This window comes from Triticum dicoccoides, chromosome 2B, assembly GCF_002162155.2.
Source record: "Triticum dicoccoides isolate Atlit2015 ecotype Zavitan chromosome 2B, WEW_v2.0, whole genome shotgun sequence".
NCBI classification, from domain to species: Eukaryota; Viridiplantae; Streptophyta; class Magnoliopsida; order Poales; family Poaceae; genus Triticum; species Triticum dicoccoides.
The window spans coordinates 381,926,887-381,942,619 of NC_041383.1; positions in this window are offsets into that span (position 1 = coordinate 381,926,887).

Consider the following 15,733-nt stretch of genomic DNA (forward strand, 5'->3'; position numbering starts at 1 on the left):
GTCCAAGTCTCCTGGATCACGTTCGGTGAGAAAATCACGTTCCCGAAGGTTTCATTCCGTTTGCACTCTGTTTGATATTCCGTTTCTTCGAAACACTGAAATAGGCAAAAAACATCAATTCTGGGCTAGGCCTCCGGTTAATAGGTTAGTTCCAAAAATAATATAAAAGTGGAAAATAAAGCCCAATATAGTCCAAAATATTAGATAAAGTAGCATGGAGCAATGAAAAATTATAGATACGTTGGAGACGTATCAGGCATCCCCAAGCTTAATTCCTGCTCGTCCTCGAGTTGGTAAATGATAAAAAAAGAATTTTTGATGCGGAGTGATACTTTGGCATAATTTCAATGTAAATCTTCTTAATTGTGGTATGAATATTCAGATCCGAAAGATTCAAGACAAAAGTTCATATTGACATAAAAATAATAATACTTCAAGCATACTAATTAAAGCAATCATGTCTTCTCAAAATAGCATGGCAAAAGAAAGTTCATCCCTACAAAATCATATAGTTAGGCTATGCTTCATTTTCGTCACACAAAGATGTTCCCAACTTCTATACCCCCGATGACAAGCCAAGCAATTGTTTCATACTTAAATAATCTCAAACTTTTTCAACCTTCATGCAATACATGAGCGTGAGCCATGGATATAACACTATGGGTGGAATAGAATATGATGATGGGGATTGTGTGGAGAAGACAAAAAAGGATAAAGTCTCACATTGACGAGGATAATCAACGGGCTATGGAGATGCCCATCAATTGATGTCAACATGAGTAGTAGGGATTGCCATGCAACGGATGAACTAGAGATATGAATGCTCAACAAAAGAAAACTAGTGGGTGTGCATCCAACTTGCTTGCTCATGAAGACCTAGGGCATTTGAGGAAGCCCATCGTAGGAATGTACAAGCCAAGTTCTATAATGAAAAAAGTTCCCACTAGTATAAAAAGACAACTTATGAGACTCACTACATGAAGAACAAGGTGCTACTTTGAAGCACAATATATGAGACTCACTACATGAAGAACAAGGTGCTACTTTGAAGCACAAGTGTGTCAAAAGAGATAGTAGCATTGCCCTTTTTTCTTTTTTTTGGGCCTTTCTTTTTTTTCCTTTTGGCCTTTCTTCCTTTTTTTCTTTTTTTTTTCTTTTTGGGCAATGCTCTAACAATGATGATCATCACACTTCTATTGATTACAACATAAGGATTACAACTCAAAACTTAGAACAAGATATGACTCTATATGAATGCCTCCGGCGGTGTACCGGGATGGTGCAATGAATCAAGAGTGACATGTATGAAAAATAATGCATGGTGTCTTTGCCACAAATACGATGTCAACTTCATGATCATGCAATGGCAATATGACAAAAGTAATGTATGTCATGAATATGATGATGGAAGTTGCATGGCAATATATCTCGGAATGGTTATGGAAATGCCATGATATGTAGGTATGGTGGCTGTTTTGAGGAAGATATAAGGAGGTTTATGTGTGATAGAGCGTATCGTATCACGGGGTTTGGATGCACCGGCGAAGTTTGCACCAACTCTCAAGGTGAGAAAGGGCAATGCACGGTACCGAAGAGGCTAGCAAAGGTGGAAAGGTAAAAGTGTGTATAATCCATGGACTCAATATTAGTCAAAAGAACTCATATACTTATTGCAAAAATTTAGAAGTCATCAAAAATCAAGTACTACGCGCATGCTCCTAGGGGGATAGATTGGTAGGAAAAGACCATCGCTCATCCCCGACCGCCACTCATAAGGATGCACAAGCCAGTTACACTTCATGTTTCAAATTTGTTACACAACTTTAACCATACGTGCATGCTACGGGACTTGCAAACTTCAACACAAGCATTTCTCAAATTCACAATTACTCAAATAGCACGACTTTGATATTATCACCTCCATATCTCAAAACAATTATCAAGCATCAAACTTATCTTAGTATTCAACGCACTCAAAAGAAAGTTTCACATATCTTGAATACCAAGTATATTAATATTAAGCAAATTACCATGCTATTAATGACTCTCAAAATAATCTAAGTGAAGCATGAGAGATAAATAGTTTTTTTAAAACAAATCCACCACCGTGCTCTAAAATATTTAAGTGAAGCACTAAAGCAAAAATTATCACGCTCAAAAGATATAAGTGAAGCACTATGAGCAAAACTATCAAGCTCAAAAGATATACGTGAAGCACATAGAGTATTCTAGCAAATTCCAATTCATGTATGGCTCTATCAAAAGGTGTGTACAGAAAGGATGATTGTGGTAAACTAACAAGCAAAGATTCAAATAATACAAGATGCTCCAAGCAAAACACATATCACGTGGTGAATAAAAATATAGCTCCAAGTAAATTACCGATGGAAGTAGACAGAAGAGGGGATACCTTCCGAGGCATCCCCAAGCTTTGACTTTTTGGTTTCCTTGGATTATCTTGGGGGTGCCATGGGCATACCCAAGCTTAGGCTCTTCCCACACCTTGTTCGACAATCCATCAAAAGAATTCACCCAAAACTTGAAAACTTCACAACACAAAACTCAATAGAAATCTCATGAGCTCCGTTAGAGAAAGAAAACAAAAGACTACTTCAAGGTACTGTAATGAACTCATTATTTATTTATATTTGTGTTAAACCTAATGTATTCCAACTTCTATATGGATTATAAACTATTTTACTAGCCATAGATTCATCAAAATAAGCAAACAACACACACAAAACAGAATCTGTCAAAAACAGAACAGTCTGTAGTAATCTGTAACTAACGCAAACTTATGGAACTCTAAAAATCCTACCAAAATAGGAAGTCCTGTACAATTTGTTTATTGAACAGAATCAAAAATAATCAACGCAAAAGCACGTCTCTGTGATTTAAGAAAATTATATTCGTGCGTGCAAAGTTTCTGTTTTTCAGCAGAATCAAATCAACTACCATCGTAGGTTATCGTATAGGTTCTACTTGGCACAAACACTAATTAAAACATAAAACCACATCCAAACAGAGTCTAGATGGATTATTTATTCCTAAATAGAAGCAAAAACAAAAACTAAAAATAAAATTGGGTTGCCTCCCAACAAGCGCTATCGTTTAACGCCCCTAGCTAGGCATAAAAGCAAGGATAGACCTAGGTATTGCCATCTTTGGTAGGCAATTCTTCAATGAGGCATCTACCTCCTTTAGAATTTTCTTTCTTTCTAGTAATTGTCAAATTTTCAGGCAAAAGATCGAAAAATTCATTCATAGCAAATGGTTCCTTAATGACGGTAAAAAGATTGGGATGAACACTTATAGATTTAAGATCCGCAGTTTCCTTACTAGAAGATTCACCCTTATTCTTAGGAACATAAATAAGCTTAGTATTTTTAGTAGATGAACTTGGAGTGTTTTGTATGGAAGAAAAAGCGGTTCCCAAGTTGGTAATGATATCCTCAAGTTTATCGATTCTTGTGGAATCTAGGTTTATTTTCTCATTAACCATGGGTTCTTTTTCTTTAATATTTTTCAAAGTCATTCCTACCTTAGATCCATATTGGGTAATTTGATTGTGGATCTTTTTATCAAGATTTTCAATTGATTCAATGTTAGCAACTTTATTCTCAATAATTTCAAGTCTTTGCATAACATGCTCCAAAGTTAACATAGTCCCATTAATCAGAAGAGGTGGTGAGCCAAATAAATCTATTAAAGCATTATAAGAATCAAAAGTATGGCTACCCAAGAAATTCCCTACGGTAATGGTATCAAGGATATATCTATACCAAGGATTAGCACCTATGTAAAAATTACGAAGAAGAACTGAAGTAGATAGCTTCCTGGTAGATCTATTTTGAGCATTGCAAATTCTATGCCAAGCGTCTTTTAGATTTTCTCCCTCCCTTTGCTTAAAATTTAGAACTTCATTCTCGGGAGATAACGGAGAAGATATGAGACTAGTCATGACGACAAGCAAGCAAACTAACACACGAGCAATAAAAAAGGCAACGGGAAAAAGAGGAGGAGATTGGGAAAGAGAGGGCGAATAAAACGGCAAGGGTGAAGTGGGGGAGAGGAAAACGAGAGACAAATGGAAAATAATGTAATGCGAGAGATAGGGATTGTGATGGGTACTTGGTATGGTTGACTTGCTCTTGCGTGAGCCTCCCCGGCAACGGCGCCCGAAATTCTTCTTGCTACCTCTTGAGCACTGCGTTGGATTTCCCCGAAGAGGAGAGGATGATGCAGCAAACTAGCATAAGTATTTCCCTCAGTTTTTGAGAACCAAGGTATCAATCCAGTAGGAGACCACACACAAGTCCCTCGTACCTACACAAAACAATAGCTCCTCGCAACCAACGCGATTAGGGGTTGTCAATCCCTTCACGGTCACTTACGAGAGTGAGATCTGATAGAGATGATAAATAATATTTTTGGTATTTTTGGTATATAGATGCAAATTGAAAAGTAAAAGGCAAAGTAAAAACAAAGCAAGTAATAAAGTAATGGAGATTGATATGATGAGAATAGACCCGGGGGCCATAGGTTTCACTAGTGGCTTCTCTCAAGAGCATAGATATTCTACGGTGGATGAACAAATTACTGTTGAGCAATTGATAGAATTGAGCATAATTATGAGTATATCTAGGTATGATCATGTATATAGGCATCACGTCCAAGACAAGTAGATCGAAACGATTCTGCATCTACTACTATTACTCCACTCATCGACCGCTATCCAGCATGCATCTAGAGTATTAAGTTAAAAACAGAGTAACGCCTTAAGCAAGATGATATGATGAAGAGGGATAAATTCATGCAATATGATAAAAACCCCATCTTGTTATCCTCGATGGCAATAATACAATACGTGCCTTGCTGCCCCTTCTGTCACTAGCAAAGGACACCGCAAGATTGAACCCAAAGCTAAACACTTCTCCCATTGCAAGAACTACCAATCTAGTTGGCCAAACCAAAAGGATAATTCGAAGAGACTTGCAAAGATAACTCAAGCATACATAAAAGAATTCAGAGAAGATTCAAATATTAATCATAGATAAGCTGGATCATCAACCCATAATTCATCGGTCTCAACAAACACACCACAAAAAGAAGATTACATCGAATAGATCTCCACGAGAGAGGGGGAGAACATTGTATTGAGATCCAAAAAGAGAGAAGAAGCCATCTAGCTACTAGCTATGGACCCGAAGGTCTGAAGTAAACTACTCACACTTCATCAGAGGGGCTATGGTGTTGATGTAGAAGCCCTCCGTGGTGGATGCCCCTCCGGTGGAGCTCCGGAACAGGCCCCAAGATGTGATCTCGTGGATACAGAAGGTTGCGGCGGTGGAATTAGGTTTTTGGCTCCTCCTCTGATCATTTGGGGATATGTAGGTATATATAAGAGGAAGGAGTATGTCAGTGGAGCAACAGGGGGCCCACGAGGCAAGGGGGCGCGCCCTAGGGGGGGCACGCCCCCCACACTCGTGACCGCCTCTTTTGTTCCTTGGAGCAGGGTCCAAGTCTCCTGGGTCATGTTCGGTGAGAAAATCACGTTCCCGAAGGTTTCATTCCGTTTGGACTCCGTTTGATATTCCGTTTCTTTGAAACACTGAAATAGGCAAAAAACAGCAATTCTGGGCTGGGCCTCCGGTTAATAGGTTAGTCCCAAAAATAATATAAAAGTGGAAAATAAAGCCCAATATAGTCCAAAACAGTAGATAAAGTAGCATGGAGCAATCAAAAATTATAGATACGTTGGAGACGTATCACTTGACTTAGCACCAGCTTCCCTGACTTGACGTTTATGACCATTGCGCCGAGGCTTGAGGATGCCTCTTCGTGTGTCCCTCGTATTGTCTTGGACCGTAGTGATGTGGTGACGTCGGGGTATGTGCCTTGGGTTCTCCTGCTTTGGTTGAGGTAGGCAGTTGTGCCGTGTGTGCCCTTTGTCGGGGCGGTCGAGTCCGTATTTTTCGGTGGCCAGGACCTTGGTCCACCTGTCCACGAGAAAATCTTGGTCAGCTTTAAGCTGTTGTTGCTTCCTTTGCAGGCTCCTTGCCATGGCCATGAGCCGTCGCTTGAAGCAAACTTCTTCCACTGGATATTCAGGCATGCCGAATTCGTCATTGCCGAGGCTTGCCTCGTCCTCGGAGGGGGGCGTATAGTTGTCCCTCTCCAAGTATCCCACCGTGGCCAGTCCGGCCTGCTTAAAGGCAGGCTGATTAGGGTTGTATTCCTCTTCGGCGCCATCCGGATTGTTTTCATCCCCTGGGCCGGTATTGCTGTGGCGGGGCTTGGAGCGGCGCCGACAACGCCAATGCTTTGTTTTTCTTCCTGAGGGGTTATCCTCCGTTGCCTCATCGCCATTGGTTTCCTTCGGAGTGTCCACCATGTATATATCATAGGAAGAGGTGGTTGTCTACCGCCCAGTGAGCGGTGTTTCATGTTCTTCTCCTGCATCGTCGTCCATACCGTCGATGTCTTCGGAGTCGAAGTCGAGCACGTCGGTTAGATCATCGACCATGTTAATGAAGTGGGTGGTGGGTGGGCAACGAATTCCATCGTCGCCTGCTTCCCATTCGAGCCGGACATAGTTCGGCCAAGAGCCTCCTGATAAAGAGAGAGACTTTAATGAGTTCAACATATCGCCAAAGGGTGAGTGCTGGAATATATCCGCAGCGGTAAACTCCATTATCGGAGCCCAACCAGGCTCGGCGGGCTCAGGAGCACGCAGACTGGAACCTACAACCGGATACAAGTCCGAGGATCCGGAGTCACAGGCTTCCTCCAAGGTGAGGCATGTGTTCAGCTCCATCGCCGATGAGTGTGCGGCCTGCGGGGCGGGGTCCATCCCTCTGTCCTTAGGCAACGCAGCCTACTCCGGATTTAGGTCCGGGGCTACTGCAGGGGTGATATCCCGAGCATTGCCCGACAGCAGGTCTGAGCCGTGCTCGTCATGACTGTCCGGTGCTCCTGGCATAGGCCCGAATCCATCGAAGATCAAGTCTCCGCGAATGTCCACCGTGTAGTTCAATTTTCCGAACTTGATCTGGTGGCCAGGGGCGTAGCTGTCGATCTGCTCCAGATGGCCAAGCGAATTGGCCCGCTGTGCGAAGCCGCCAAACACGAAGATCTGACCAGGGATAAAAGTCTCCCCCTGGACCGCGTCGTTGACAACGATTGAAGGATCCATCGAGCCTTGCAGCAACGACATAGAGGAACTCTCAATGAAAGCACCAATGTCAGTGTCAAAACCGGCGGATCTCGGGTAGGGGGTCCCGATCTGTGCGTCTTAGGCTGATGGTAACAGGAAGCAAGGGACACAATGTTTACCCAGGTTCGGGCCCTCTCGATGGAGGTAAAACCCTACTTCCTGCTTGATTAATATTGATGATATGAGTAGTACAAGAGTAGATCTACCACGAGATCGTAGAGGCTAAACCCTAGGAGCTAGCCTATGATGATTATGATTGTAGTTGTGATCGGCCTTCTAAGGACCAACCTCTCAAGTTTATATAGACACCGGAGAGGGCTAGGGTTTACATGGAGTCAGTTACAAGGAAGGAAATACAATATCCGGATCGCGAAGCTTGCCTTCCACGCCAAGGAGAGTTCCATCCGGACACGGGACGAAGTCTTGAGTCTTGTATCTTCACGCTTCAATAGTCCGGACGATGTACATAGCCCGGCTGTCCGGATACCCCCTAATCCAGGACTCCCTTAGGGGGAGAGAACACCAAATTCTTTCATGCTATGGCCACTGAGAGACACAGGAGGAACTCTATAGCTAGTCTTAAGCTACCTGATGGCTCTGTTGTCTCTGATCACTCTCAAATGGCTGGAATTATTTGGAGCTGCTTTAAGAATAGAATGGGCACCTCTAGAGGGATTGCGATGGGCTTTGATTTGCCTTCACTTATTACCCCTGTGGCTGGCCTTGAGGTGCTCACTAAGCCTTTTGAAAAGGAAGAAATGGACAATGTGGTCAAGCACATGCCTGTGGATAAAGCACCTGGTCCTGATGGTTTCAATGGTTTGTTTTTCAAGAAATGCTGGCACCTAGTTTTAAATGACTTTTATGAGCTGGCCCAGGCTTTACATGAGGGGTTTGCTGTCTTGGAGAACATTAACAGTTCTTTTATTACTCTGGTGCCCAAAAAGCTTTCACCTGAGGAAGTGGGGGATTATAGGCCTATCTCTCTCACTAGTATGGGACTCAAATTTCTGTCCAAAATGGCTGCAAAAAGATTCCAGGAGCTGATTATGCAGTGCATTCACAAAAATCAATATGGTTTTATTAAGAGCAGAACAATCCAGGATTGTCTTGGTTGGACCTTTGAATATTTGCACCAATGTCATCAGTCCAAGAGACCTATAGTAATTCTCAAACTAGACTTTGAGAAGGCCTTTGATTCTGTTGAGCATGAAGCTATTTTTCAAATTCTTACGCATAAGGGCTTCAATGAAAAGTGGATCCTCTAGATGAAGCAGCTTCTGGCCACTGGTACTTCTTCTGTACTTCTTAATGGTGTCCCTGGAAGGAAGTTTGTTTGCAAAAAAGGAGTTAGACAGGGTGACCCTGTATCTCCTCTTCTTTTTGTCATAGCTGCTGATCTATTGCAGACAGTGATTAATGATATGTTCAGGAAGTGAGTTCTTCACCTCCCTATACCCTGCCATGATAGAGATTACCCTGTGATCCAGTATGTTGATGATACATTGATCATCCTACCTGCTGACAGGGTTCAGCTTCTGGCCCTGAAGGATATGTTGAAAGTGTTCTCTCAGTCCACATGTCTGGATGTCAACTACCATAAATCCTTTATTATTCCAATCAATGTTGACTCTGCCGTGATGGAGGATCTTGCTGCTGCTTTTGGTTGCAAAATTGGTAAAATGCCATTCACATATCTTGGCTTACCTGTGGGGACCTCAAGGCCAAAAATGGTGGACTTCATGCCTTTAGTTGACTGTATGGAAAGAAGAATGACTGCCAGCTCATCATTTCTTAACCAAGGTGAAAGGCTGCAGTTCCTCAACTCTGCTCTGTCCTCAATGCCAATCTTCTTTTTGTGTAGCCTAGCTGTTCCTGCTGGTATTCTCAAACAGTTAGAAAGAATCCAAAGGCAGTGCATGTGGAGAAAGCATAGAGATGAGCCAGCCCCATCTCTTGCTGCTTGGGACCTCATCTGTAGGCCAAAAAACAAACGGGGTCTTGGTATACTTAACCTAGAGGTTCAGAATGTGGCCCTTCTGCTCAAGCATGCTAGTAATTTCCTCAACAAAAGAGATATTCCTTGGGTGTCCCTACTTTGGGATTCATATTATTATGAAGGAATGCCCCAGGGAACAAATGATTGTGGCTCCTTCTGGTGGAGGGATATTTGCAAAGTAATGCAGAATTTTAGAGATTGCTCCTGGGTGCAGATTAATGAAGGGGACACTGCTCTTTTTTGGTCTGGTAATTGGAACCTTGGCAGTGAAGTTTCTAGTTTGCAGACAAGATTTCAAAGGTTATTTTCTTTTGCCAAGGACCCCTGGGTTTCAGTTAAGGAAATTTTCAATACTCAGGATATGCACCAACTTTTCCACCTTCCATTATCTGCTCAAGCCTTTGATGAGTTGAACTTGATTAAGGATTTGATGGACTCCCACAGTAGAGTACCCAGTACTAAGGACTTATGGTTCTGGCAGGGCTCATCCAAGGTCTTCAAGCCTAAAATGTTCTACTCTCACACCTTTGTGTCTGACTCCTTCAACCCTTTGCTCTGTTGGATTTGGAAATCCTCCTGTACCCTCAAGATCAAGGTTTTTGCTTGGATGCTTATTATGGACAGGTTGAACACCAAGGATATGGTTGAAAGAAGACATTGGCACATGGAAGATGGAGTTCATTGTAGGCTCTGCCCCCTACTGACTAGAGAAACCAGGGATCATTTGTTCTTCAACTGTAATTTCAGTATTAGGATCTGGAATTATCTGTAGATTGATTAGATGGCTGGCACCTCCATGCTAGATTTGGTTACTCAGGCAAGGAGAAGTTTTGATAAGCCTTTCTTCACTGAAGTGGTGTTCATTGCCTGCTGGAATATCTGGATCATCAGAAATGCCAAAGTGTTCAGAAGTGAGAGGGCAAGTTTCAATAAATGGAGATGTGCTTTCAGGCATGATATTAGCCTAATGCAGCACAAAATTAAATCTGCTTACAAGGATGACTTGCTGAAATGGATCTCTTTCCTCCCCCCTTAAGCTAGTTTTTGTAAGCTTTCCTTCTTTTCTTTTGTTTTCTGGTTACTCCTTGTAATCAACCTGTTGTAATTGTTCTTTATTTTAATAAAGTTTTGATCTGCTGTGGGGGTTTTGCCCCACAGTTCCCAGTCAAAAAAACCATAAACGATTCAGATCTACATTGATGGCACCCGGGCCCAAAGTGACAAGCATTAAGCATGGCAAAGTCACAACAACATCAATCTAAGAACATTGTGGATACTAGGGATCAGGCCCTAACAAAACTAACTCGATTACATGATGAATCTCATCCAACTCCTCATCGACTAGCGAGCCTACGAAGGAATTACTCACTCCCGGTGGGGAGCATCATGGAATTGGCGATGGAGATTGGTTGGTGATGACAAAGAACGAAGATCCCCCTCTCTGGAGCCCCAAACGGACTCCAGATCTGCCATCCCGAGGAAGACAGGGCTTGGCGGCAGCTCCGTCTCGTGGATCGTGATAATTCTTTTTCCCTGATTTTTTTCTAGAATAATGTGATTTTATAGTGTCAGGGGGGTCGTCAGTGGGGCCACCAGGTTGGTACAACCCACCTGGGAGCGCCAGGAGAGGGGGCGCGCACTGGTGGGTTGTGCCCACCCAGGGGCCCCTCTCTGGTGTGTCTTGGCTCCAAAAATCGTTATTATGGATATAAGAAAGCCTCGCAAAGTTTCGTTCCATTTCGAGAACTTCCATTTCTGCACAAAAAACAACACCATGGTAGTTTTGCTGAAAACAGTGTCAGTCTAGGGTTAGTTTCATTCAAATCATGCAAATTAGAGTCCAAAACAAGAGGAAAAGCGTGAGAAAAAGTAGATACGTTGGAGACGTATCAGATGTTCCTTTTGTTTTTGATGATGATTGTTTAGAAGCCTTTGAAACACTAAAGAAAGCCTTAATTTCTGCACCTATTGTTCAACCACCTGACTGAAACTTACCTTTTGAGATTATGTGTGATGCTAGTGATTATGCTGTTGGTGCCGTTCTAGGACAAAGAGTTGATAAGAAACTAAATGTTATTCATTATGCTAATAAAACTCTAGACAATACTCAACGAAATTATGCTACTACTGAAAAACAATTCTTAGCAGTGGTGTTTGCTTGTGATAAATTTAGATCTTACATTGTTGATTCAAAAGTAATTTTTCACACCGATCATGCTGCTATAAAATATCTTATGGAAAAGAAAGATGCTAAACCTAGACTTATTCCTTGGGTTCTCTTATTACAAGAATTTGATTTACATATCACCGATTGAAAAGGAGCTGAGAACCATGTAGCTGATAACTTGTCTAGGTCTGAAAATGTGCTTGATGACCCACTACCTATTGATGATAGTTTTCCTGATGAGCAGTTAGCTGCAATAAATGTTTCTAATAACACTCCTTGGTATGCTGACTATGTTAATTACATTGTTGCTAAATATTTATAAAGAAGGAGTAGATTATATTATTTGACATTGTGTACCTGAGCATGAACAGGGACAAATGATATGAAAATTTCATCCCGAAGCTTATGGAGGGCATCATGCTGGAGACAGAACTTCTCATGAGGTATTGCAGTCCGAATTTTATTGGCCTACTCTCTTCAAGTATGCCCATAAGTTTGTCTTATCTTGTGATGAATGCCAAAGAATAGGTAATATCGGTAAGCATCAAGAAATGCCTATGAATTATTCACTTGCTGTTAACCATTTGATGTTTGGGGTTTTGATTACATGGGACCTTTTTCTTCCTCTAATGGGTATACACATATTTTGGTTGCTGTTGATTATGTTACTAAATGGGTAGAAACTATTCCAACCAGTAGTGCTGATCACAAAATCTCTATTAAAATGCTTAAGGAAGTTATTTTCCCAAGGTTTGGAGTCCCTAGATATTTAATGGTTGATGGTCATTCACACTTTATTCATGGTGCTTTACATAAAATGCTTGCCAAGTATGATGTTAAACATATAATTGCATCACCCTATCATCCTCAGTCTAATGGTCAAGTTGAACTTAGCAATAGAGAAATAAAGTTAATTTTGCAAAAGACTGTCAATAGGTCCCGGAAGAATTGGTCTAAGAAATTAGATGATGCACTTTGGGCTTATAGAACAGCATATAAAAATCCTATGGGTATGTCTCCTTACAAAATGGTTTATGGAAAGGCTTGTCACTTACCTCTTGAGTTAGAACATAAAGCATAGTGGGCAATCAAAGAACTCAACTAGGACTTTAAACTTGCTAGTGAAAAGAGGTTATTTGATATTAGCGCACTAGATGAATGGAGAACCCAAGCTTATGAAAATGCCAAGTTGTATAAAGACAAAGTTAAAAGATGGCATGATAAAAGAATCCAGAAGCGTGAGTTTAAAGTTGGAGAATATGTTCTTTTGTACAACTCTCATTTCAGTTTCTTTGTAGGAAAACTCCTCTCCAAATGGGAAGGCCCCTATGTTATCGAGGAGGTTTATCGGTCTGGAGCTATCAAAACAAATAATGCCGAAGGTAGTAACCCGATGGTTGTTAATGGGCAATGAATAAAACATTATATCTCAGGTATGCCCATTAATGTTGACATTAATATTATCCAAACAATGACATCGGAAGAACACATAAAAGAGTCCTTCCAGAACACTCTAGAATCGTGAAAAAAGAGGAGGTACGTGATACGGACGCCAAAAAATCAGCAAAAATATTTTTGTCAGTTTTTGAATATAACAAAAATAAGGAAAATAAGAAACTTCCAGGAAAGTTACCTTGGTGGGCACAAGACACCAGGGCGCGCCTGGCTTGCCAGGCGCGCCTAGGTGGGTTGTGCCCACCTCGGGTACCTTCTGGACTCCGTTTTTCTACCATTTGCTTGTTTCCCAAGATAAAAAATCTTTATATACCCCCGAACCTATTGATCACCGTATGACGGAGAAATCTTCTATTTTCTTTTCTTGTTGTTTCCCTGATAGATCTGAAAATATGTCATCCTAAAACTCTGAGGGTGAGAGCTATGTTGCTGATTTCATTGCAAACCCCAAGTCTTATGGGGATGTGCAACACTGTAGCTGGACTTCCGAAGAGGATGAAGATGAATCAGTTCCTCCCCCATTTCAAAGACGAAAGCATGGAGGCATTATGCAACAGGATAATAAAGCTCGAGATGGAGAATGATGAGTTGAGGGTATATAACTTTATCCTCCTGAGTAAGTTGGAGGAAAAGAAGGGCAAACCCTCTACTTCTTCATCACCACCACCTTCTTCTTCATCACCAAAATAAAATTGAGTATCGGGTATGGGCACTCCCCTTGGATTCCTCCAAGCTTGGGGGAGGTTCCCCGGTATCGTATCATCCCTACTATCTTTTGCCTTTACTTATTTTAGTTCAATCTTTTGCTTTAGATGAATAAAATTTTAGTTCGACCTTTTCTTTTCAAGAGCTTGCTTCGTGATCTATCCTTGTAATCGTGTGCGAGATACATAATAAAGTCTAGTTTGAGTTTTGCTTTCTTTACTTTCATGCTGCAATAAAAAGAAAGGAAATAAATTAAAAAGATCATATGGTAATCTTACGGTAGGTGATGACACCACATAAGGAAAAGTATAAGTAGGATATTTTATCAGATATTGACAAACATAGAATTGGTCAATGATGCAACTCATGAAAGAATTAATAAGGGAAGAGAAGATTCACATATAAATATACTATCTTAGAAACCTTTTGTGATTGTGAGCCCCCATCAAAATATTATATGCCAAAATTGTTGACGTTGGACAAGGAAGACAAAATAATGATTTATGTTTGTTCATATTCACATAGAAGTTATATTTTCATAGATCCTTCAACATGTGGTGCTTGCCCCATATCTTTGCTAGCCAAAATTCCGCACTAAGTAGAGATACTACTTATGCATCCAAAAACCCTTAAACCCAAATCTTTTCAAGATTCCACCATACCTACCTCGGGATTGAGCAAGATCCCTCAAGTAAGTTTTCATCGGTGCAATAAGGCAATAAAAGTTGCTTCTAAAAGTGTGAGATCATTTAGTGTAAGAGAAAATTGAGCATTGTACGAACTTGTGATGGTGAAGAATAAAAGCGACAGACTGCATAATAAAGGTTGCCATCACAAGGGGCAATACAACATGACGTTCTTTTGCACTAAGGTGTGTAGCATACAAACAAATAAGCGCATGTCAACCTCTACTCCCCTCTGCAAAGGGCCTATCTTTTACTTTTATGTATTTACTTTTATGCAAGACTCAAAGTTTTTCTCTCTATTCCTTTTTATTTTTCTCCTCTGGCAAGCATCACATGGCGAGGAAAGATCTAGGCACATATGTCTAGTTGAATATGGGTGGCATGAGTTATTATTGTTGACATCGCCCTTGAGGTGAATACGTTGGGAGGCGAAACTATAAGCCCCCTATCTTTCGATGTGTCCAGTTGAAACATTTTTCTCATGTGTATGCGGTGAGTGTTAGCAATCATAGAAGACTATATGATGGTTGAGTATGTGGACTTGTCTAAAGGCTCTGATACATGACCCTTCCTGAAAACATGATGAATTGTGGTTGCAAAGTTGACTGAGAACATAGTTTGTTGGTTTCTAGTAGAGTTTATGCTTTATACCTCGACAGTGCGATGAACTATTACTTATTCATGAGAAGTTCATGATAAAAGTTTTATGTTTAAATTTGTTGTTGTTATAATAATCTACATGATGCTTCTATGTCCATATTTTTTTATTGACACCTCTCTCTAAGCATGTGGACGTGTTTTTCGATTTCAGTTTTCGCTTGAGGACAGTGAGGTCTAAGCTTGGGGGAGTTGATGCATCCATTTTGATCATGTTTTCCTACTGTTATTTATGATGTTTTATGCATAATAATGCTTTTTGGAGTAATTCTAATGCATTTTGTCTCATAATTTGCAAGGTACACACAAAGAGGAAGAATTCCGACAGCTGGGCATCTGGACCTGGAAAAGCTACGTCAGGCTACCTATTCTGCACAACTCCAAACAAGCTGAAACTTTACGGAGAATTTTGATGGAATATATGAGGAATATTGGAGCCAATAAGTACCAAAGGGGGGCCACCAGGTGGGCACAACCCACCTGGGCGCGCCAGGGAGCCCAGGCACGCCCTGGTGGGCTGTGCTCTCCTCGGCCCACCTCCCGTGCCCATCTCCCTGTATATAAGTCATTTTGGCCTAGAAAAAAAATAAGGAGAGGACCTTCGGGACGGAGTGCCACCGTCTGAAGGCAGAACTTGTGTAGGAGCACTTTTGCCCTCCGGCGGAGTGATTCCTCTGGGGGAACTTCCCTTTCGAAGGGGGGAATCATCATCATCATCATCACCAACAACTCTCCCATCTCGGGGAGGGCAATCTCCATCAACATATTCAATAACACCATCTCATCTCAAACCCTAGTTCATCTCTTGTGTTCAATCTTTGTACCGGAACTATAGATTTGTGCTTGTG